At 35.4% G+C, this 24,981-nt stretch overlaps 1 protein-coding gene and 1 pseudogene across 9 annotated transcripts in view; one reads left to right on the top strand and one right to left on the bottom strand.

Annotated features, from left to right (window-relative positions):
• The window catches only part of MEMO1 (mediator of cell motility 1), a 116,615-nt gene that overhangs the window by 6,846 nt on the left and 84,788 nt on the right, over positions 1 to 24,981 (top strand). The gene's annotated exons all lie outside the window — the stretch shown is intronic.
• On the bottom strand, positions 1,134 to 3,072 carry LOC105079049 (tubulin alpha-1A chain-like; annotated as a pseudogene).

Below are 24,981 nucleotides of genomic sequence, written 5' to 3'. Positions count from 1 at the left end.
CTCTAGATCAAGAAATAGGACACTTTCAACATCCAGGAAGGCTGTATTACATTTTACTGTTTTCTGAAATAGGTGTATTTTATATCTTAAGTGTGTATTTAATGTGGGAGGGTTCCCCCCCGGAAAATGGTTGTTATATTGATGGTACATCTTATAATTACTGTGTCATAGAATTGTGGAAATATATCAAAGTCTAATGATTTCATAAAGCATTCGTAAAGTGTTTTTATGGTATAGTTCTTAATAGCAGTCTTACCTTTTATGTTGTTTTAATTCTGTTGTATTTCTAAATATAATAAAATTATATCAAGGTTCTATAGTTGGAAAACCTTAACTTATTTTTTGTCATGTATCGAGTTCTAGAGTGTCAAAAATATTATCTTTTGAAGAGAGAAAGACTTTAATTTCTAATTTCAAAATGAACTTTCTTAGGTTACTGAATATGGTTTTTTGTATGATGATTTTTTTTGTGTGTGTCTCATCCTATTATCTTCAAGAAAAAGAAGCAAAGAACAAATTTAATAGGTAAACTGTTCAGATTATTGCTTGATTAGCCCTTTCTCAGTTTCTTTCTTGTCCTCTAATGTGCAATTTCCAAGTCAAAAATCATCTCTTTTCCTACCTCCGTAGTGTAGTTTATATTATCTACTTTTGGGTTTTTGTCCATTTGAAAGAAGATCAAAGCAACAAATAAAAATGTTGTTGCTTCAGTATGTTCCACAATTGTGTTACATATATGTGTATATAATCTCTAATCTTCAAAAGGCTTCTACAAGGTGGGTATTTATGGATGTGGATACAGTGACTCAGAAAGGTTGAGTAACTTGTTTCAAGTATAGTAAGTAAGTGGAAGAGCCAGTCTGACTCCAAAACTAGTTTAATGTTAGGGGCAGGGAGGTATGGTGAGATATGTTGCTCCAAACACTGGACTTTTCTGTTTCATTTGGGTTTTTACCAAATTACAGTATGGACATTTAACTCGCATTAATACATTGTTTTTGGTTTATAAAGCATTTTCTCATACATTTTTGACTTTCACAAGTCTTATGATTAGGTATAGGATAGGTAAGATGGGGAGGTCTTTAATTCACCTCCACCTTGCTGTTTTATTGATGAGAAACTAAGACTTGGAGGAGGCTAAATAGCCTGAGTCATACTACTAGTAAAAGCTAGAGCTAGAATTTGAACTTAGGACTTCTAGCTGGAGCCTACTGTTCTATTTATAGTAATGCCAGAGTAAGTGAGAAGTTGAGCTATTTGGAATCAGTAAGCATCTCTGTAATTGTCAGGTAAATATATTATAAAATAATAAAAGCATAATTAAAACCACTTACGAATATTGAATATTACTTATACAGTATAAATACTGGCAAGGGAATTGATATATTTTAATTAGGATAGTCGTAGGGTTTGAATTGGGCCTAACAAAACTTGACACTTCTGCAGAGGCTTTATTATTTATTTATTTATTTATTTATTTATTTATTTATTTATTTATTTATTTATTTTTAAGACAGGGAATACTTTATTCAAATCCATCAGAGAAATGGATAGCTTGGGCCTGTAACAAAGCGTTGTGTTTTAAAGCATAGGTCAGTAATTGTGTATGAGAGTATACACTGCTACATACAAATTAACTGATCAGACCACAACTTTTCAATGTTGCAAACAGAATAAACTTCCCTGTAAAAGCAGCACCTTTGTGACATTTTGACTTGAGTATTCCTCTCTTTCTTCCTCTCCCTCTCCTTCAACAGAATCTATACCAACCTCCTCATAATCCTTCTCAAGGGCAGCCATGTCCTTACGGGCCTCAGCAAACTCTCCTTCCTCCATGCCCTCACCCACATAACAGTGAACAAAGGCATGCTTGGCACACATCAGTTCAGACTTGTGGTCCAGGTGAGCCCAGGCCTCAGCAGTGGCTGTGGTGTTCCTCAGCATGCACACAGCTTCCTGTGCTTTGGCCAGGTCTCCACCAGGTACCACCGTGGGAGGCTGGTAATTAATGCCAACTTTGAAGCCAGTGGGGCACCAGTCCACAAACTGGATGCTGCACTTGGTCTTGATGGTGGCAATGGCAGCATTGACATCTTTGGGGACCACATCACCACGGTACAACAGGCAGCAAGCTATGTATTTACCATGGTGAGGGTCACATTTCACCATCTCGTTGGCTGGCTCAAAGCAAGCATTGGTGATCTCTGCTACAGAAAGCTGTTCCTGGTAGGTTTTCTCAGCAGAGATGACAGGGGCATATGTGGCCAGAGGGAAGTGGATGCGAGGATAGGGCACCAGGTTGGTTTGGAATTCTGCCAGATCGACATTCAGGGCTCCATCAAGCCTCAGGGAAATGGTGATGGAGGATACAATTTGACCTATCAACCTATTCAGGTTTGTGTAGGTTGGGTGCTCAATATCGAGGTTTCTATGACAGATGTCATAGATAGCCTCGTTGTCTACCATGAAGGCACAATCAGAGTGCTCCAGGATGGTATGGGTGGTCAGGATAGAGTTGTAGGGCTCAACTACAGCTGTGGAAACCTGGGGGGCTGGGTAAATGGAGAACTCAAGCTTGGACTTCTTGCCATAATCGACAGAGAGATGTTCCATCAGCAGGGAGGTGAACCCAGAACCAGTTCCCCCACCGAAGCTGTGGAAAACCAAGAAGCCCTGAAGACCTGTGCACTGGTCAGCCAGTTTCCGAATTTGGTCCGAGACGAGGTCAGTGATCTCCTTGCCAATGGTGTAATGACCGCGGGCATAGTTATTGGCAGCATCTTCTTTGCCTTTGATACGCTGCTCAGGGTGGAAGAGCTGACGGTAAGTGCCAGTGCGAACTTCATCAATGACTGTGGGTTCCAGGTCTACGAACACTGCCCTGGGCACATGCTTGCCAGTGCCTGCCTCACTGAAGAAGGTGTTGAAGGAGTCGTCTCCTCCCTCAATGGTCTAGTCACTTGGCATCTGGCCATCGGGCTGGATGCCGTGTTCCAGGCCATAGAGCTCCCAGCAGGCATTGCCAGTCTGGGCACCAGCCTGGCCAACATGGATGGAGATGCACTCACACATAGTTGCTGTTTTGTGGCTGCCGAGGAGATGGAGGAGAGGAGGAGGAGAGGTTGTTGCTTCTTACAGCGCGACTCTTAAGCGGTTGATGTAAGAGAACCTGAGGCTTTGTTTAACATTCAGTGATTCAGTATTGATCAAACTCAGTTCTGCATGAAAGGTACTGGTCTAGGGACTAGGTGCATAGCAGGAGATGAAACAGACAAAATATCTGTAGAGTTTTTATATTTTAGTTGAGGGAGACAGACAATAAGGTAAGTAAGTAGAACATACAGTATGTTAGAGGAAAGTGCTATGGAGAATTATAAAGAAAATAAAAGGAGAGCTGGCACATAAGGCATGTTAAAAAATGGGAGAAAAGCTTGCAATTTTAGATAGCAAGGAAAGGGTAGACTTCACTGAGATGGCATTTGAGTGAAGACTTGAAGTGGGTAAAAGAACAAGCCTTGTATTCCAGATAATCTTAAGGGCTGGATAATTTTTGGCTGAGGGTACAGCATGTTCAAAGGTCCTGTGGCTAGAGCAGGCCTGGAGGATTTGAGAAATGCAAGGAGGCCATTGCAACTAGAATGATGTGAGCTAGTCTGATTTGAGGTTAAGAGGTAAATTAAAGGCTAGAGCAGAGCACAAAGGTGCTGTGGTCAGATGACATTAGGTCTGGAAGACCACTGTAAAAACTTACTTGAATGAGATAGCTGTTGGAAGGTTTTGAGCAGTTGATGACATGGTCTAATTTAAATTTGCTAGAACCACTTAACTGCCATGTTCAGAGTAGACTACAGTTGGGGAGTGGTGAAGGCATTGGCAAGGGCAGAAACAGGGAGACTAGTTAAGAAGAAAGCAGCAGTCCAAGTGAGAGATGGTGATGGCTTGGACTGAGTAATGACAGTGGAGGTGGGTAAGAAGTGGTTGATTACTGGATATATTTTGAAGGTAGAGCCAAAAAGATGTCATGACATGCTTAAAGTGGGGTGTGAGAGAGAGGAGTCACGGATATCTCTTAAGGTTTATCCTTGAGCAATTGCAATAATGGAGTTACTTTCATCCTAGATAGGAAAGACTTAAGACAAACAGGTTTGGAGGGGGAAGGTTAGGAGCTCAATTTTGGTTTGTTAGGTTTGAGATGTTTACTATATAGTTAAGTGGATACATGAGTGTGGAGTTTAGGGGAGAGGCCTAGAGTGGAGATATAAAATTGGAAATTATCGTTATGTGTATAATATTTAAAGCCAAGTATCTGGATGAATCACCATAGGAATAAGAGTAGCCAGAAAAAAGAGGTTTCTGAATGAGCCTGAGAACATTTTCAACTTGAAGAGGTTGAGGAGGTGAGGGAGATAGTGTAAAGAAGATAAAGTATCTCATGAGGAGGAGAATGAGATGTCCTGGGAGCCAAGTAGAGGAAATGCTTTAAGGCATCTCAACACAATTTATATGGATTTTTCTGAGCGTTTTTTTCTTGACAGACACATATAATCTGGCTTAAGCCACTCTGGTTTTAGCCATCTCTTAAGCTGCTGCCAGAGCTTCCTAACAGGTTGCCTAATTTCTATTCTGTTCTTTACACAGCAGCCTAAGAGATCTTTTGAAAATGTAAGTAAGGTAATATTCTTTTCTCAAATCCTCCTATCATACTTAAAATCACATTTAAAATCCTTGTCAAGGCTTAGAAGATTTTACATGCTTTGACCTCTGTTTAACTTTCTCATTTCATCTCCTACCACTTGTCCTTTACCTTATACTGCTGCAGCCATTCTGGCCCTCCTGCTGTTGTCCAGATATGTCAAGTTTGTTCCTGCCTTAGGACTTCTGCATGGACTTCATAACATTGACTAACCCTGGCTTGGTAGTCAAGGGAAGGATATATTTATTGACTCCCTTATTTTGTTAGTCACCAGTAGGAGGCGAAATAGGAAGAGATGTTGAAAATGAATGAGGTAACTTTTCCTAAAGTGTTCTGAGAAACAGTAGTTCCTGGAGATGCCTTTGCAGAAGGGGTTTATGGTCAAAAAAGTTTAGGAAGTGTTGCATCTATTTTTCTCCCTCAGGCCCAGACAACTAACAATAGACTTGTTTTATGGCTCATTACATGGTCTGTCTTGGTGAGTGTTCTGTGTTCATTTGAAAATAATCTATGTTTTCTATAGTTGTGGGGTAGAATGCTCTCTAAATGTTAATTAGATTAAGTTGGGTTATTGTAGTTAAATCTTCTACATTTCTGTTGATTTTCCTTTTCTTTCTGTCAGTTCCTGAGAGCATTGTTGGAATTTCCAACCATAATTCTGGATTTGTCTATTTTTTCTTTTAGTTTTGTTGATTTGTTGTTTCAGGTATTTTGAATCTCTGTTATTTGATGTACATGTTTGAGGTTATATTCTTTTGATTACTTGGCTATCATGTATGTCTCTCTTTATATCTGGTAGTATTTCTTGCTCTGAAGTGTTTCTTGTTTTTTTTTAGTAAAGCCAGTCCAGTTTTCTCATGGTTAATACTTACATGGTATCTATTTTTCCATCTGTGTTGGGGGTCAACAAGACCACCTTCAGGTTTGATGATTTGTTAGAAGCATCACAAAACTCAGAAAAGCTGCTATACTTACAGATGTGATTTATTAAGAAGAAAGAATACAGATTAAAATGAGGAAAAGGTGCATACGGTGGAGTCCAGGAGAAAGCACGTGTGAGTATCCAGCTGTCCTCTCTGTGGAGTTGCTTGGACAGTCTTTAATTCTCCCATCAGTGATGTGTGACAGCAAGTGTGACTTCACATTTGCCAACCAGGGAAGCTCAGCGAGGCCTTGGTACCCAGGGTTTTAATTGGGGGTCAGTAATGTAGGCATAGAGCACCCTTGTGACTGACTTTAGGTACTTAGTCTCTAGCCCTCCTCTCTCCTGCATAGGTCACGCTGGTGCATTGTGGCCCAGGGTACCAGGAGAACAAAAATAGCAGTTCACCATAAATCACATCGTTAGCATAAACTGTCTGGCAAGGCCCCAGGTATATGAAGACACTTAAAAAAAATTGTGGTGAAATATACATAACATAAAATTTACAATTTTACCAGTTTCTCAGTGTACACATATCTGACATAAGTGCATTCGTATTATTTACACCATCACCAGCATCCATCTCTAGAATGTTTTTATCTTTTCCAACTGAAAGTCTATACCCATTAAGCACTTAACTGCCCGTTGACTCCTCCCTGCGGTCCTGGCAATCACTATTCCACTTTCTGTGTCTATGATTTTGCCTATCCTAGGTGCCTCATTTAAGTGGACTCATAAAATATTTGTCCTTTCATGTCTGGCTTATTTCACTTAGCATGTTTTCACAGTTTATCCGTGTTGTAGCATATATCAGAATTTCATCCCTTTTTAAGGCTGAATATTCATGTACCATATTTATTCATTTATCTGTTGATAGACATTTCAGTTGTTTCTACCTTTTGGCTTTTGTGAGTAAAAATGCCATGAATGTTGGTGTACAAGTATCTGCTTTCAGTTCTTTTGGATACCTATCTAGGAGTAGAATTGCTGGGTCATATGGTAATTCTATGTTTAACTTTTTGAGAAACTACCAAACATTTCCACAGCAGTCACACGATTTTAGATTCCTACCAGCAGTGCAGGGGGGTTCTCCTTTTTTCTCATCCTTGACGACACTTGTTGTTTTCCCCTTTTTTAGATAATAGCCATCCTAACAAGTGTGAATTTGTGTCACTATGGTTATGATTTGTATTTCTCTAATGACTGTGTTGAACACCTTTTCATGTCCTTATTGGCCATTTGTATATCATCTTTGGAGAAATGTTTATTCAGGTCCTTTGCTCATTTTTGAATTGTTTGTTTGTTTTTTTGTTATTGGAATTGTAAGAGTTCTTTACATATCTTCTGGAAAGAAATCTTTTATCAAATACATGATTTGCAAGTATTTTCTCCCATCCTGTAGATTGTCTTTTTACTTTCTTTGTAATATTGTTTCATGCACAGATGTTTTTAATTTTGATGAAATTTAACATTATCTGTTTTTTATTTTGTTACTCATAGTTTGGTGGTATATCTGAGAAATGACTGGCAAATGAAGATTTTCCTCTGTATTTTCTTCTGAGAATTTTATAGTTTTCAGCTCTTAACATTTAGAGTTAGGTTTTGACTATGGGATGATCTATTTTAAGAGTTAGGTTTTAACTATGGGATGAAGTAGGAGTTCCACTTCACTATTTTGCATGTGCATTTCCAGTTGTCTCAGCACTGTTTGTTGAAGAGACTGTTCTTTCCTCATTGAATGTTCAAATCACTGGGCCATAGATGTCTGGGTTTGTTTCTGGACTCAGTTCTATTCCATTGGTCTATATGTCTGTCTAGCCTATGTCACTAGCATACTGTCTTGATTTCTGTAGCTTTTATGCCCCATTTTTTAAAGGTAGTTTGGTAGGTGTTGAATTCAGTGAGTATATTGACATTACTTATAGTGTTTTATAAGTGTTCTGTTGTATTTTGGCTTGCACAGCTTCTGAGTATTCTGAGATTTTAAAATATTTGTTCCTCTAAATACAGGATATCTTTTTTCCTCTGGTTGCCTTAAGAGTTTAAAAAATTATTACCATTTTCCTGCTATTGTATTACCATGTGCCTTTGAATAATTTTCTTTGAATTTAATCCTCTTTGAGATTTGTCAAGTTTCTTGGATCTGTGGGTTGTAGTTTGCAGCAAATTTGGAAAAACAGTCATTGTTATCATCTCATATTTTTCTTTTTCACTTCCTTTGTTTTGTAGACTCCAAATAAAAGTATGTTAAATAGCTTAATACTGTCCCACTGTTCACTGAGAATTATTTTTTCCTTTTTCCTTTTTTTGGCTTCCTTTTGGATAATTTTTTTTGCTTTGTCTTCAAGTTCAGTGATTTTTTTTTCTTGAGCAATAACTAATTTTGCTTTTAGTCATCAGTGACATCTTTTAAGTATGAAAGAGTTAAACTAACTGCTGATCATGGTTTCACCTGAATGTTTTCTTGTTAATTACTTTATTCATTACTGCTTTGTTTTATTTTTATTTTTTCAGATGATTGGTTTATTTATAGGTTTAAAAAAAGTTACTGTATTGTAGCCTAGAAATCAGATTGACCTATGCTTATTTTTCTGGCGTAAGTATTTAGTTGCTAGCAATGCTATTTTGTCTCAGAGCTGGAAAAAAGAGTAAAACTTTTTGTTTTTCTGAGATCAGAGCTACCTAGAAATTGAAAATACATTTGTATTATGGTTTAATATTGGTTTAGGATTATTTTCTTTTAAATTAAATTATAAATTTGAATACATTTGTGTGTTCTAAAAATTAAAGATACTCGTTGAGAAGTCTCATTCCTATGCCATTCTGTGTATTTTATATTTCCCTTCCCTTGTAGGTAGTTGTCTTTATCAGTTTCTTGAGTGCCCAGTGTTTATGCATATAAAAGCACATCTGAATATGTCATCATTTCCTCCTTTTCAGCGAATGGAAGCTGTAATGTAATAAGTGCCACTCTCATATTTTGTTGTATACTTTGCCTTTTCGTACTTAAATTTAATAATTGAAGATCTTTCCATATTATAACAGAGTCATTGTGCTACCTATCCTACCTCCTTTTTTGGTCAGTTCTTATTCTGGTTCTTCAAAGGAAGATAGTTATGATGCATTTGGTAAGGTTATCCAGAGGTGAATAGCTAAATAAAGTATCATTAGATCTCCAGCAGTTGTTTTCAAACTTTAAAGTCCCAGAATCCCTTTACATTTTTCAAAATTATTGATAACCTCAAAGAACTTTTGTATGTGGATTGTGTCTGTTAATACCTATCAAAGTAGAAACTAAAACAGAAACTTTAGAAATATTTACTTTGAATTTATTTAAAAATAACAATAACAAACCCATTCCATGTTAACATAAGTAGCATTTTTAATGAAAATAACTTTATCTTCCAAATAAGGGAAAGCATTTATTACATTTTTGCAAATATATTTAATGTCTAGCTTAATAGAAAACAGCTGGATTCTCATATTTGTTACTGCAGACCTTCTGTTGTGATCTGTTATTTTACTTGAAGCATATGAAGAAATTCTGGCCTTATACAGATATGTGGTTAGAAAAGGGCAGAATGTTTTAATAGACTTTAGGTAATTGTGGATATTCTTCTTTGATGCTATACTAAAACTCGAGTGGCATTTTCTTATTTTTTAAACTTTTACTGATATATAGTTGATACACAATAAGTTAAACATATATTAAATATGTGAAGCCTTCAACAAAATCAAGAAGGGCAGTTTTGGAAAGATTTAATTGCAATGTGGAATTTGAAATCGTAGCAATAAAGTTTTCATGCTCTGTTTTCATTAAGATCAGTTGGTCTATCCTCCACTTTGAGGATCTTTTCATCCAAGCAGGATTTTTTAACACCATGCATTAATCATTTGGAAGATATTTGTTCCTTGAGTTATGCAGATCTTCCAAATATTTACACATCTCATTATTCATTGTCAAAGAATCAAACAGAATATTAGCGTTTGTTAACATCACCATTCTCATCAGAAAAGTCTTTTTGACTTAGGAAGCTTGTAAGTCCACAGTGGTAGAAATGAGTTTGCAAAATTCTGATTTCCTTAAAGCTTGAATTTTATAGTTAGCAGTAGATATTGACAGTTGTTTTCCTTGATGTTACAGGTTCACCGTTGATTTTCAAGGAAGTATCTGCTAAATACCCAAGATTAAGTAACCATCACTTGTCAGTTGTTATTTCAAGAAAAATGGTGTTTTATAAAAAAAGTGGCTAGTTCAGCTTGCGCTGCTGAGGGCATAAGTGCCCAGAGACAACCGTTACACTTCCCATTTTGGCACACAGAATATTAACAAGTGTACTCAGGCTTGAGATTTTATAATATGTGTAATATTTATAGCTACAGCTACATCAAAGATATACTTGAATGAAAGTTTTTTTTTCTTTTTAAATGGAGTGTGGTGAGTTGTGGTGGCAAAGAGTATAATGACTGCTAGTCTAGTTTGGTGCTGCTGTTGCTAAGACATCAGCAGTTTTATCTGCCATTACTTTTGAGCCGTCAAGGCAATGCCAGTACAGTGAAAGAAGCAAATAATGTTTTTAGTATTTTGAGAATGGTTTTGAACTGGTGGACTGTCTTGAAAGGGTCTTGGGGATCCCCAGGAATCTGCAGATATTACTTGGAAAACCACTGGTTTGTAGAAATTCTTACTTCTTCCTTGGCAATTATAATTAACCCTTCCTCCCCACTTCAAGAACTCTTCATTGTAGTGGTTATCAATCTTAATGTCTCTGCACACACGCACCCACTCAGACCCTCATTCCCCCAGCATACCCTGTGTCATATTACATACTCCTTCCATTAATTACAATGGCTGGAGGAAATTGGGGAGATGTAATTTGTAAATCATAAGTGATTTTGCTAAACTTCCTCCCTTACCTCTGTTTCTCGAAGTGTGGTGAGGGACTATCAGAAACCTTTTGAATTAGAATTGCTAATAAGTGGGACTCAGATGTCTGCATTTTTATCACACTCCAAAAGTGGTTTTAATACACAGCATAGAGAACCACTGTTCTGAGTCTTTAGGAAAAAACTGAGTTACTCAGTTAGAAGATGATATCACCATTATTAGTTTTGTATTTACTGCTCAGAGTGGAAGGTGACATCACCACCGTCATCTTCGTATTCCCAGCACCCAGAGAAATATCTGGCACAGAGCAGGAGCTTACTAAATGCTTTATGAGTGGTTGACTGAATGACTCAGATTATTTTGTTATTTGTCTGACACCGGCTTGCCAAATAAGTGATGACAAAGTTAGCCTTAAATTGTGTATTTCATTATATTTTGTAGTGTGCTTACTTTACAAGTACATTTTAGATCTTAAAAATATTTAAATCAGACGATATGGCTGTGCTACTTACTGATTACTGCTTCAATGGTTTCCTCTTGTATTTAAGCTTCTGATTTTAGATAGCCTGCTTAATATGGTTTATGCCTGTCCTTCCTGCCTCATCTTTTGTCATTCTCTCCCTTGTTCACTATATTTTAGAATTCATGAAACTGATCATTTTTCCTCCTGGTTCGTTTAATATGTTAAGCTCCTTACCTTAGAGCCATTGTACTTGCTGTTCTTTCTTCCTAGAAATATCTCCCCCAGCTTTTTCCTTGTCTCTTTCTTATTCAGATCTCAATTCTGTTGTCACATGCTTGCGGTACCTTTCCTGTCTTTGTTTTTACTCCCTCTTCCTCTACTGCATGTAAAGTGGCAATGAAATAGTCTCTTTCTTTCTTTCATAGCATTTATCACAATCTGAAGTTACTTATTTCCTATCTGCCTGCCTCCTGTAGAATATATGCTCCATGAGAACGTAGACCTGCCTATCTTGTGTATTGTTGTCTCCCCAGTGCCAAAAACAGTCTTGGCATGTAATAGGCGTTTTGTAAGATTATTAAATAAACAAGTGAATGAATGAGTGAGAAGAATATATGGAAGAAAATTATTTGATTACACAACAAATATCTTTAACTTAATGAGTGAAAGTAATGGTTATATTAATAATTAAGGACACTACATGAATAACTTTGTTCTACTAGTTTATTAAGTTAAATATCACAGATTATGGTTTCTGGTTTATAAAATTGCCTGTAGAGTAGACATTTTTCTTTATAAATGAATGTGTGATTCTAAATAGTTGTTAGAACTTATATAAGAGGGAGCAACAATAACTTCTCCTGGAAAATAAGTATATAAATAAGATAAAGCCTTTACCATTTATAACCATCCAAGAAGAAGTCATTTGCGATTAAGTATTTTAGTAAGTTACCACTTTCAGCATTGTAGCTTTTATTTTAGGAATTTGAAAATGATGACATATCTTCTATTTTCAAAAATACGTGACATATTTCTCTTTTTCCCCAGCTTTATTGAGATACAATTGACATATAACATCATGTAAATTTAAGGCATACAACATGATGGTTTGATATCCTTATATATTGTGAAATGATTACCACAGAAGGATTAGTTTAATGCCTCCCTCATCTCACATAATTGCTGTTTCCTTTTTGTGGTGAGAACATTTAAGGTCTACTCTCTCAGCAGTTTTCAAGTATATAATACACTATTGTTAACTATAGTTGTACATTAGATCCTCAGAACTTATTTATCTTTTAACTGAAAGTTTGTATCCTTTCACTGACCTCTCTCAAATTACCCCCCCCACCATTAGTCTACTCTGTTTTTTTTTAATTGAGGTATAGTCAGTTTACAATGTTGTGTCTAGTCTACTCTGTTACTATGAATTCAATTCTTTAGATTTCACATATAAGTGAGATCATACAGTATCTATTTATATCTCTCCATCTCTATTAAGCTAGAGTTCACACTCATTTCTCCGACTCTAATTCATCATTTTTACACTTTTCCTCTTGCTTATCTGTAACTTCCCTCTTCAATAGTGAGAAACCTGTCTCCCACTCAGCATCCACCATCCATTTACTCATTTGTTCAACCCCAGTATATATGTAAAGCAGGCTTAGAATTGTTAGCCCATACCTCTGTGTGAAACACATTTACCGACTATAGTTCCTTTTAGTCTTAAAATTTCTAATCAAAATATCATTTTCCAAAGTTGGGTGATTTTGGAAAGTTACTAAATTTTTACACCTGCCATTCTCCTTACCTGCTTGGGTGAGGTGGTATCATTAATTTGTAATATAGTTAGATTTATTTGTCATCATTTCTCTTTTCATCCTGGGATATCCTGTCATAACTGGTACATTTGTTTGTTTGTTAAACAAAGTTTAACTTGCATATAATCAAGTTCATTCATTATGATTTTAGTTCTGTGGGTTTGACGAATGCCTAAAATCTGTTTAGTTTTTTTTTTAAAAAAAGTGTTTTTGTGTATGTCATTTCTTGTAGATGTCTTTATGCCAAATTTGTAGCAGTCTCTTTTCCCTGTCTGAGTTGTTGCTTCTCATCTATTGGGTGTTTGGTATTAACATATGTTTATTAGAATTGAGTGAAGTTAAGTGTCGAATTCTAGGGAACTTTCCTAGGAGTAAAGTACATGAATTTCATATGTAGGTTTTGATACCGGTTTTGCCAATGTAGATACTTTTTCCTTTGGTTACTGTTTGCGGTTTAGTTGGTAAAAATATTTGAAGTTTGAGTACAAGATTCATAATCACTGTGCTTTGGAACACTAGACCAAGTGTGTCAAGGAAGAACATCTAGCTGATGATTACTCTTAGCATGTGGATTATTTCATTTTCATAGGACAAGTGGGATGCTGTGTTATTTAGGTTATAAGCCAGAGAAACGGTTTTCAATTACCTTAAGTAATCAAAGTTTATTATGGGAAAATAAGGGACACAGAAATCTCAACTGCTACACGGCAAGGTGTAAGTAAGACAGAGAGTGGCTGAGGGAATGAGTAGTCATTTAGGGAACCAGGGAGCTCTGGGTTATCTTGTTGCAGTCTTAGCAGCAGGTGTCCTTGGCTCAGTCCCTACTGCAGAGGTCCTCAACCGGAGGCTATATATAAGAATCGTCTGTGGGACCCTATGCCAGAAATGTTGAGCTAGTTACACTCTTCTAGGTATGGAGATTCTGGCCTTATTATTATTTTTTAAAGCTCTACAGGTGATTCTGATGAATACTTCTGCTCTAGTGTTTTGCTAGATTCAGGGTCTGCTTCTTCTGAATTAATGCTATTGACTAATTTAAACTGTGAGAATACTAGGTTGCATGCATCTTTTCAAGTTAGAGTTTTCATCTTTTCTTGTGATATGCCCAGGAGTGGGATTGCTGGATGGTATGGTAGCTCTATTTTTAGTTTTTTAAACAACTTCCATACTGTTCTCTATAGTGGCGGCACCAGTTTACATTCCCACCAACAGTGTAGGAGAGTTGTCTTTTCTTCACATTATCTCCATCATTTTTATTTGTACACTTTTTGGTGATGGTCATTCTGAGTGGTGTAAGGTGATACCTCATTGTGCTTTTGATCTGTATTTCTCTAATAATCAGTGATGTTGAGCATCTTTTCATGTACCTGTTGGCCATCTGTATATCTTTGGAGAAATGTCTATTTAGGTCTTCTGCCCATCTCTTGATTGAGTTTTTGCTTTTGATACTGAATTGTATATTTTAGAAATTAATCTCTTTTTGGTTGCATCGTTTGCAAATAATTTCTCCCTTTGTGTAGGTTGTCTTGTTGATTTGTTTATGGCTTCCTTTGCTGTGCAAAAGCTTTTAAGTTTAATTAGATCCCATTTATTTATTTTTGCTTTTATTTCTTTTGCCCTGGGAGACTGCTCTAAGAATATATTGCTACGATTTATGTCCAAGAATGTTTTGCCTGTGTTCTCTTCTAGTTTTATGATGTCAACTCTAGCTTGAAAAATTACATGCATCCCAATGTTTATAGCAGCACTATTTGCAATAGCCAAGACATGGAAACAACCAAAATGCCCATCAACAGATGAGACGATTGGTTTAAGAAGGTGGTGTGTGGTACACAATGGAATATTATTCAGCCATAAAAAGAATGAAATATTGCCATTTGCAACAACATGGATGCCCTTAGAGAATATCTAAGTGAAGTAAGTCAGACAAAGACAAATTCATATGATATCACTTACATGTGGAATCTAAAAAGTAACACAGTTGAATCTATATACAAAATAGAAACAGACTCACAGACATAGAGAGCACACTTACTGTTACCAAAGGGGAAAGCAGGGGGTTGGGGAGGGAGTATGAGATTAACAGATACAAACTACTATACATTAAATAGATAAGCACCAAGGATTATTGTAAAACACAGGGAACAGTATTCAAAATCTTGTAATAACCTATAATGGAAAATAATCTGAAGAAATATATAACTGAATCACTTTGCTATATACCTGAAACTAACACAATATAGTAAATAAACTGTATACTTCAATTAACAATAAACTGAAAAGTAGAAGGCAGGGAGCTGTCTATTCAATTATCTAGTTTCCATCTCTGCTTTGTATAGAATTCTTTGACTCCTAAGGCTACTGTATCAGCTATTGGCCAGCCCATAAATGAGTTCTTCTTGGGTTCAGACCCCCATTCCTATTCTAGTCAGCTGTGACCAGATTGAAAGGGTTATTTGGCATTATGTCTTATACTACCATACTTGGTAATACTTGTCTCAGCATTTGACTGTGGTGAGGAGGTAGTACAGAAGTGGGTAGTGGAGAAATACCTATGGGTAAGGATTAGAAGAGGCTTTTCTGTGAGATAAAAACTAAGTGGAAATCCCAAATGCTGTGAAGTTGTTTGGGAGAGACATTTCCAGTTAGAGGGAATATATGGTTAAAATATAGTGAAGACCGTTGGTGGAGGCTAGGACTACATCATACAATCTTATGGGGCTGGTAAAATAGTTTGGGTTTTATTCTAACTGTATTGGCAATCCATGTGAAATGGCAGAGAGAACTCAAAAAATCTGATTGGGTATTAAAATGTTCATAATAAAATAAACATTGAATGAAGAGCAGTGATTTAAAGATAAAAAGGTCCTTAAAATATTTCAAAATTACATTGCTAGTGTTGAATTTGGTAATTTTTTCAAATCTCAGTTCAATTTTCAATTCTTTCAAAATTTCAAGTGTTGTTTTTAAACAACTGAATTAAGGTATTTTATGTTATGGAATTGGATAGTCTGTCAGTTTGTCTGTCATTTGGCATAGTAATAAATGGTTGGTTTCTACATAGAAGTTAATCTGGATGTATTTATGAAATACATGGTAGCATTTCACTAAGAATTTTGGGGAATAAAAAATAAGTGCAAATAAACTCTCACCAAAGTTCGGATGAGCCAACATCTAACGGGGCTTCTGGATTCAGCTTAATGATTATAGCCAGCATTTATGAAGCCTTTACTATACGTCAGGCATTTGCTCTTGGATTTCTCTTTTAATACAACAACCACATGAAAAAGCTGAGGCTTAGGTTGTTTGAGGTCACGAAGTTTGTGCTTGTGTTTCCACCAGTTGGCTCCACAGTTGGAGCTTTTAACCACTGTTCCATCCATATTGCTTCCCATACAAAGTTTTAAATAAATGAATATCCTAGATTATTAAACATATATGTTCATTTGAAAATAAAATGTTAGGAAATAATTTAACTTTTAAAACAAATTCATTTCATGGAGTTTGACAGTGTAAGACCAATAAAGGCAAAATAATCATTAAAAAATTGTAAATATGTGAAGTTATAGTTGTTAGCCATGTGTGTTGCATAAATTATACAGTGCACGTTTCAGTATGTAGCTCTTGTAATTAAAACACATCTTCAAGCATAAGAACTTTCAGTAGCTCCCCAATTTCTGTCTATATGGAAAGTAAGGGAACTCCTTAATGTAGGAGTCAAGGGGTCACTTATTCTACTCCCCTTCTCTACTATGCAGTTGTTTGTTTCATGCAACTGGAATTGTCATTTCTACTTCTATGTTTTTGTTCATAGCTTCCTTCTGTTTGGAAATGCCCTGCCTTCTTCTTCTCTGGTTCTACATTAAGACTTAAGTCTATTTTTCTTCCCAGCATTTTTCCTTCTTCAGAACTCTGAAATCCCTCCTTAGGCATTGTGTTTATCTCACCTTGTTTTGTTTAACTGTTTCCCCAATATAGATAAGGCTCTTGATGAAAATGGCTGTCACTGATACCTTTTTTAGTGTGTTATATACACAAGGAGCTCGATAATTACTTGTTAGTGAAAAAAGAATAAAAAGCTATATAACAGTATCAGTAATGTTTTTTAATAAACATTTTCATTTTGTTCATCTTGTCTCATAAATCTTAAGTTTATAATCTGATAATTTATATCCTTGTAGAAACTTTTGGTATTTAATTTCACCATGAAGTGAAAGGTTGGAACTCTGAAAGGAGAAAGTGTATTTTGTATTGATCTGTATAAATAGCAAGAATAGGATCATAGTAATTTATATTGTGAATATTTAGAAATTGCTATTCCCTTGACATTTGATATATTTAATTATTCATACTTCAAATCAGGTTTCTTGAATACCTTATATTGGTTTTAAAAATTTATTCTTTATAGATTTGACTTATACTTCCTTTCTAAGTTTGGAATGTACATGGGGAAAGCTTTTAACTTCAGCTTGTTTGTACTGTTTATTAGTGTTTTTCTACCTTGAACTCTTATTTAAAAATTTTAAACTGTCTGTGAAAATTTCCTTCCTCAGTTGCCACTTTATCGTTCCCCTATTTAGTATTAAGTTGAGGAGCACTGATTTTAGGAGAATTATTTATTAAAAGTAATTGAAATTATGCTAACAGTCTAGATGGAAGTTAAACTTGCCTTGTTCTTAATTATGGGCTAAAGAGAATTTGGTTTGCATGTGCAATCCAACTTTCTGGATGTGGTTTTTTTTTTTTTGTCTCTTCATATTTTTAATATATTTATGTATACTTTTAGTAGTTTTTAGAAATGTGACTATTGATGCTAGGTCATGATAATGTATATTGGCATTTTCAGCATTTAAAGTTTCTTGCCGCATTTTAACTACCGTTTAGAGTCTAGACTTCTTTTTTAGCTCATTGTTGCATGAGCTTCCTTTCCTTTCCTTTGTCTCTCTAGACAGTTTGTTCCTAGGCAAAGACACTTTGTTTTTTAGTACTTGGCCCACATAGGGGGTGGGAAAGAAATGTAACTAGGATGCTAGTGCCTTTTTCTAGATAATCACTAAAGAATGTGTAATCTAAGTGTTCTTCATATTTGGGTGGCATTGCCTGCATGTCTAGGTGGTAGGGCATGGGTTTTGGTAATTAGCTTTTCCCCTAACTGGGCCCAGTGAGCCCCTGTTGTATATGCATTGCCTGCTGACTCCTCTCTCTGTCACACAGATCTGGAGATGAGAATTTTCCTCAAACCCCAGCTTTGTCTAGCTGGAGGAGCTTTGTCCCAGGAGAATGCATAATTTAGGTGTCATACTTGCCAAGTATGCTTGGTGTTTATTTTTTTAGATTAGTTTTACTTTCCTACTGCAGACTGTTGAATTGGGAGAGAAACCTAATTTTTTGTGTGTTCCTGTTCTGGATTAACAAAAATCAGTGTATTCTTAGAACTTATATCATAAAACAGTACTCGTGACCACTGTTTATTTTTCTGTGTGCCATGTAGTTATAAAAAGAAGATTGAGTTGATTTAGATTTTAGTTTCTGTCCATAGATGTTTTATAAGTTTATTGGTGTTTTGTAGTTTGAAATGCTGGATTTCTAGAGATGTTGAAGCCATGAGAAAACAAACGTGTATGCCTGTGCATATATTTTAATTTTTACTTAGAAAGCAGTTTGAGTTGTTAGAAAAGTACATTAACACTTTGCAAGTATCCATTACATAAATTGTCTTAAATACATACATGTAATTTTTTTAGATATGTGTAATGTTTTGAATTTGGAAGCAGAAAGTATGGTTTTCCAACCATTATTATGTTAATTGACATAAATTTTCACATATTTAAATTGTTAACTGGAAATGATGTGATACACTGACCTTGTGTCTTTGTTGAGTATCAGGCAGAAATCTAATGAGTAAATAAAGTGCCCTTAGTATACAGAATAAGGTGGTATATTTTGTGGATGTCCATGATATTAAGCAGGTATAAAAGATTGGAGGTAGAGGGAGAGAGAGAATAATCAGCACTTTCTAATTTATTGATTTTTCATTTTTATTATCCTATGAATTTCCATAAACTGAAGATTTGTCTAGATTGTCTTTGTTTTATTGAGGCAAAATTCAGATAATATAAAATTAGCCATTTTAAACTGTATATTTCATTGGCATTTAATACATTCACAGTGTGGTGCAACCACCACCTATATCAAGTCCCAAAACATCCTTATAATCCCCAAAGAAAACCCTGTACCTATTTAGCAATTACTCCCCCTTTCCGCCTATTGTTAGCCACTGTTGGCCATGAATCTGCCTTCTGTCTCTGTGGATTTATCCCTTCAGGATATTTCATATAAATAGAACCATACAATATGTGACCTTTTGTGTCTGGCTTCTTTCACTTAGGATGATATTTTCAAGGTTAATCCGGTTTGTAGCATTTATCAGTACTATTCTTTTTTATGGCAAAATAGTGTTCTATTTTATGTATATAGCACATTTTGTTGTCTTTTCATATGTTGGTAGATATTTGAGTTGTTTCCATTTTTTGGCATTTGTGAATGGTGCTGCTATGAATATTTGTCCACTTGTACACAAGTATTTGTTTGAATACCTGTTTTCAGTTCTTTTGGGTATTTACCTAGGAGTGGAATTGCTGGATCATATGGTAGATCTATGTTTAATTTCTTTAGAAAATACCGAAGTGTTTTCCAAAGTGGCTGCACCATTTAACAGCCCCAGTAACAATACATGAAGATTCTAGTTTCTCCACATCTTCTTTGATCACTTGTTACCTTCTTCTTTGTTTTAGTCCTCTTAATGAGTGTGAATTGGTATCTTACTGTAGTTTGATTTGCATTTCCTAATTGCTAACGGTGTCAGTTGAACATTTTTTCATGTGCTCGTTGGCCATTTGTATGTATCTTTGGAGAACTGCTTATGGAGGTTTTTTGCACATTTTTAAATTGGGTTTGCCTTTTTGTTGACTTGTAAGTGTTCTTTATGTATTCTCACTATTAATTCTTTATCAGATGTATGATTTGCAAGTATTTTCTCCCATTTTGTAGGTTGTCTTTTCACTTTCTTGACAATATCTTTTCATGTATAAAAGTTTTAAATTTTGATAAAGTACAGTTTTATCTGTTTTTTCTTTTGTTGCTCATACTTTTGGTGTTAAGGTATCATTGACAAATCTGAGGTTATGATTTGCCTCTGTATTTTCTTCTGAAAGTTTTATAGTTTTCAGCTTTTACATTTAGGTTATTGATCTGTTTTGAGTTAATTTTCGACTGTGGGATGAGGTAAGCGTCCAGCTTCATCATTTTGCATGTACATTTCCAGTTGTCATTGCACTGTTTGTTGAAGATGCTGTTCTCTCATTGAAGTGGCATAGATATTTGAATCTGTATCTGGACTGTCAATTCTTTTTTTTTTAAATTAGACTTAAAAAATTGAAGTATAGTTGATTTACAGTGTTTCAGGTATACAACAAAGTGATTGTTATACATATATATATTCTTTTTCAGATTCTTTTCTGTTATAGGTTATTACAAGATATTGAATATAATTCTCTGTGCTATACAGTAGGTCCTTGTTGTTTATCTATTTTTGTATATAGTAGGGTGTATATGTTAGTCTCATACTCTTTATTTTTCCCTCTCCCTTCTCCCCCCTTTCCCCTTTGGTAACCATAAATTTATTTTTTAATGTCTGTGAGTCTTTTTGGTTTGTAAATAAGTTCATTTTTATCATTTTTTAAAGATTCCACATATAAGTGATATCATATGATAGTTTTCTTTCTCTGTCTGATTTACTTCACTTAATATGGTAATCTTTAGGTCCATGCATGTTGTTGCAAATAATATTTTATTCTTTTTTATGGCTGAGTAATATTCCACTGTGTGTGTGTGTGTGTGTGTGTGTGTGTGTGTGTGCGCGCACACCATATATATATATATATATATATATATATATATATATATATATATATATATATATATACACACCACATCTTCTTTATTCTTTTATTCATTGATGAACATTTAGGTTGCTTCTATATCTTGGCTATTGTAAATAGTGCTGCTGTGAACATTGGGGTACATGTATCTTTTCAAATTAGAGTTTTCTCTGTATATATGCCTGGGAGTGAGATTGCTGGATCATATGGTAACTCTATTTTTAGTTTTTTAAGGAACCTTCCTATTGTTCTCCATAGTGACTGCACCAATTTATATTCCCACCAACTGTGCAGGAGGGCTCCCTTTTCTTCACATCCTCTTCCAGCATTTGTTATTTGTAGACTTTTTAATGATGACCATTCTGACTGATGTGAGGTGATATCTCATTGTAGTTTTGATTTGCATTTGTCTAATGTAGCGATGTTGAGTATCTTTTCATGTGCTTGTTGGCTAACTCTGTGTCTTTGGATAAATGTCTGTTTTGGTCTTCTGCCTATTTTTTGACTGGGTTGTTTGTATTTTTTTTTTTTTTAATATTGACATGTATGGTCTATTTGTATATTTTGAAGGTTAATCCCTTGTTGGTTGCATTGTTTGCAAATAATTTCTCCCTGTCTGTGGGTTGTCTTTTTGTTTATGGTTTCCTTTGCTAGGCAAAAGCATGTAAGTTTGATTGGGTCCCATTTGTTTATTTTTGCTTTTCCTTTTCTCTAGGAGATGAATCCAAAAAAAATATTGCTGCATGGACTGTCAATTCTATTCAGTTGGTCTGCATGTCTGTCGTAAAACCAGTACCACACCGTTTTGATCACAGTAGCTTTGTAGTTAAGTTTTGATATTAGGAAATGTGAATCCTCCATCTTTGTTCTTTTTCAAGGTTATTTTTGCCATTCAGGGCCCTCTGAACCTCCATATGAATTTGAGGATCAGCTTTTCCATTTATACAAAAAATAGTGGTTGAGATTTTAATAGAGATTACATTGAATCTGTAGATCGCTTTGAGAGTATTGCCATTTTAACAATATTAAATCTTTCAATGCATGTACACAGATTATCTTTTCACTTATTTAGATCTTTGTTATTTCAGCAATGTTTATAGTTTTTAGTGTATATGTCTTTCACATCCTTGGTTAAAATTATTGCTCAGTATTTGTTTTGATTCTGTCATAAATGAGATTGTTTTCTTAATTTCCTTTTTGGATTGTTCATTGCTAGTGAGTAGAAATACAACTGCTTTTTGTTTTTTGATCTTGTATCCCTTATTAGCTCAGTTGGTTTTAATGTGGATTCTTAAGGATTTTAAAAAATCTCACTTTCCCTTTTTATCATCCAACATAAAACAACTATTAAGTTCTTATCCAGGAGATATGGGTAGCCCTGAAAAGAGCCTTTGGTTTGGACTTGACTTCTTCAAGTTCCTTAAACTAATGTAGGCCACTACTTTCCCTTAGCTTATGGTGGCTCTCTGACTTTCTGAGAGCAGCATGGCCTGGCTCTTTGGCAGGACACTGCCCTGAGCGATGGTAACTTTGCCCAGGAGCTTGTTCAGTTCCTGGTCATTGAGGATAGCCATTGGCAGGTGATGCAGGATGATGCGTATCTCCTTGTTGCGGGGCCTTGTTGCCTGCCAGCTCCAGGATCTTGGCCATCAGGTACTCCAGCATTGCTGCTGGGGGCACCTGCCTACCACCTCAGCCCACTCTGCATAACCTTGTGGAGAAGGCACGGTATATGGCCCATGGGTAACTGGAATCCTGCCCAAGGAGAGTGGATTTTGGCCTGGGCCTGAACTTTGCTGCCATGTTTGCCTCATTCAGACATTATGACCTCAACTACTACATTGCAAATAGCTATCCTAGGATTTTTTTAATATATAAGATCATGTCATCTGTGGATAGTGATAGTTTTATGTCTTCCTTTTCCATTTGGATGCCCTTTCTTTCTTTCTTTCTTTCTTTCTTTCTTTCTTTCTTTCTTTCTTTCTTTCTTTCTTTCTTTCTTTCTCTTTCTTTCTTCCTTCCTTTCTTTCTTTTTCTTTCTTTCTTTCCCTTCCTTCCTTCCTTCCCAGTTTCTCTGGTTAGAACTTACAGTACAATATTGACTAGAAGTGGCAGAAGTTGGCATTCTTGTCATGTTCCTAATTTTAGGGGGGATGCTTTCAGTTTTTTACCATTGAGTATGATGTTAGTTGTGGGTTTTCTCATAAATGCCCTTTCATTAGGTCAAGGAAGTTTTCTTCTATTCTGAATCTGTTTTATCACAAAAGGTTGTTGGATTTTGTGAAATGCTTTTTCTGCATCAATTGAGATGATCATGTGTTTTTCTTTTCTTTTATTAATCTGGCCTATTACACTTTTATTTTCATATAGTGAACTACCCTTGCCTTCCTGGGATAAATCCCACTTGGTTGTGGTGTCTAATCCATGTTTTTGGATTTGGTTTGCTAGTATTTTGACATCTATATTCAGAAGGGATATTGGTTTATGGTTTTCTTTTCTTGTGATATCTTTGTCTGACTTTGTTACCAGAGTAGTGCTGCCTTATAAAATGAGTTAGACAGTGTAATCTACTCCTCTGTTTCTTGGATGAGTTTGAGAAGGGTTGGCATTAATTATACTTGAAGTGTTTGATAGAACTCACCAGTGAAGCCATGAGTAGGCTTTTCTTTGTTGGCAGGTTTTGATTGTTGTCTTGGTTTCTTGTTATACGTATGTTCAGATTTTGTATTCTTGAGTCAGTTCTGATAGTTTGTGTTTCTAGGTATTTATCCATTTCATCTAGTTTATCTAATTTGTTGGCATGCAGTTGCTCACAGTATTCTTATAATCCTTTTCATTTTTTAAAGGTCATTATTACTGTCTTTTTTTAATTTTTTTTAAAAAAATTGAAGTACAGTTACAATGTGTCAATTTCTGGTGTACAGCACAATGTCATGCATATACATATATTGATTTTCATATTCTTGTAAACTGGTTTTTAAATAGAGCTTTACATTTTTTCTTGCCTTGGTATGTTAACATACCTCTGTTTATACAACATGCTTCAAAAGGTAGAGGACTAGGAAACAAGTGAGAAGTACAGCATCCAAAAGTGTCTGGGTATTGTCTTCACTTATACATCAATTCCAATAGAGTTGGGTTCATCAGACTCCCAGACCACATCCCCGCTATATCAGTTAGAGAAACATTTGAGTGAATGATTACTAACAAGAAAATGTATCACTGGTCTAATTTTGTGTAGTGCTAAACTAGCTTGTGCCTTTCTGAATCTTGTGGTGTAAGGTTTATTTGATGTAATTTTATATTTTTGAATCTTCCCCGTGCTTGCTTTTAGCTGTCCTTCAAAATAAAAATTTATACTTTCATACATTTTCCTGCATTAATATACCTGAGTTATGTTTATACCCAAGAAAGAAGGGTCTACAATCTTGCTAATTTAAGAGTATTCTCACCCTTTGCAGGATATATTATTGGCAGCCATATGAACATATCAATGTGTAAATTAAGAATCTGGAAATGTGGGAAAGTCAGAATTTTAATGTGGATTTGGAGGGAGTTAAACTCTTCTGGTTTAGTTAGTGAGTGACTATATGAAATAACTCTTATCCTTTAGTGTTGTTTCAGAAAAAATGGGACAAAGTGGTCAGCAGTGCTAATAGGAGGTATTTTGCGTGTGCATCTGCAGTGTTTTTTACTTGATCCCAGTGAGAATGATAGTGTATTTTGAGTGTGACTGAGAACTATGTTATTTGGTCAGGAAAGATGTTAAGAGATAGTTGCCTCAAGACTCATTAGGAAACTGGGCTGTGTGACAGTGTCTAACATTGAATGAGTATTTAATAAATGTTTGGTTAAATGGATGGATCAGTAAAAACAAACTTAACTATAGAACTAAAATATGAAAGAGGCTGAGATTAACTAAGCTAATGTTAGCTCTTTAAAACAAGCTACATTTTCAAATATAGTAATAGGACTACTATACTGAATGTAAAAGTGTTGCGAGGGCCAGGAAGAGAATTATTCCTCTTCTTGGAGAGAGAGCTGTTGAAAATTGTGAAAAAGAAAAACCTGTGTTTATTACAAAGGTAATTCAGGTGCATTATAGGAAATTAAGAAAATATAAATATGAAGCTGAAATAAAGCATCTGTGATCCTAAAATAACTTTTCTTAGCTTTTTGTCTATGCCTGTGTATAAAAATGGGGTCGTTATATGTGTGTGTGTGTGTGTGTGTGTGTGTGTGTGTGTGTGTGTGT

This window comes from Camelus bactrianus, chromosome 15 (assembly GCF_048773025.1).
Source record: "Camelus bactrianus isolate YW-2024 breed Bactrian camel chromosome 15, ASM4877302v1, whole genome shotgun sequence".
In the NCBI taxonomy this organism is placed as follows: domain Eukaryota; kingdom Metazoa; phylum Chordata; class Mammalia; order Artiodactyla; family Camelidae; genus Camelus; species Camelus bactrianus.
Note: the sequence above shows the minus strand (reverse complement) of the source record. Positions and strands in the feature narration are given on the sequence as shown.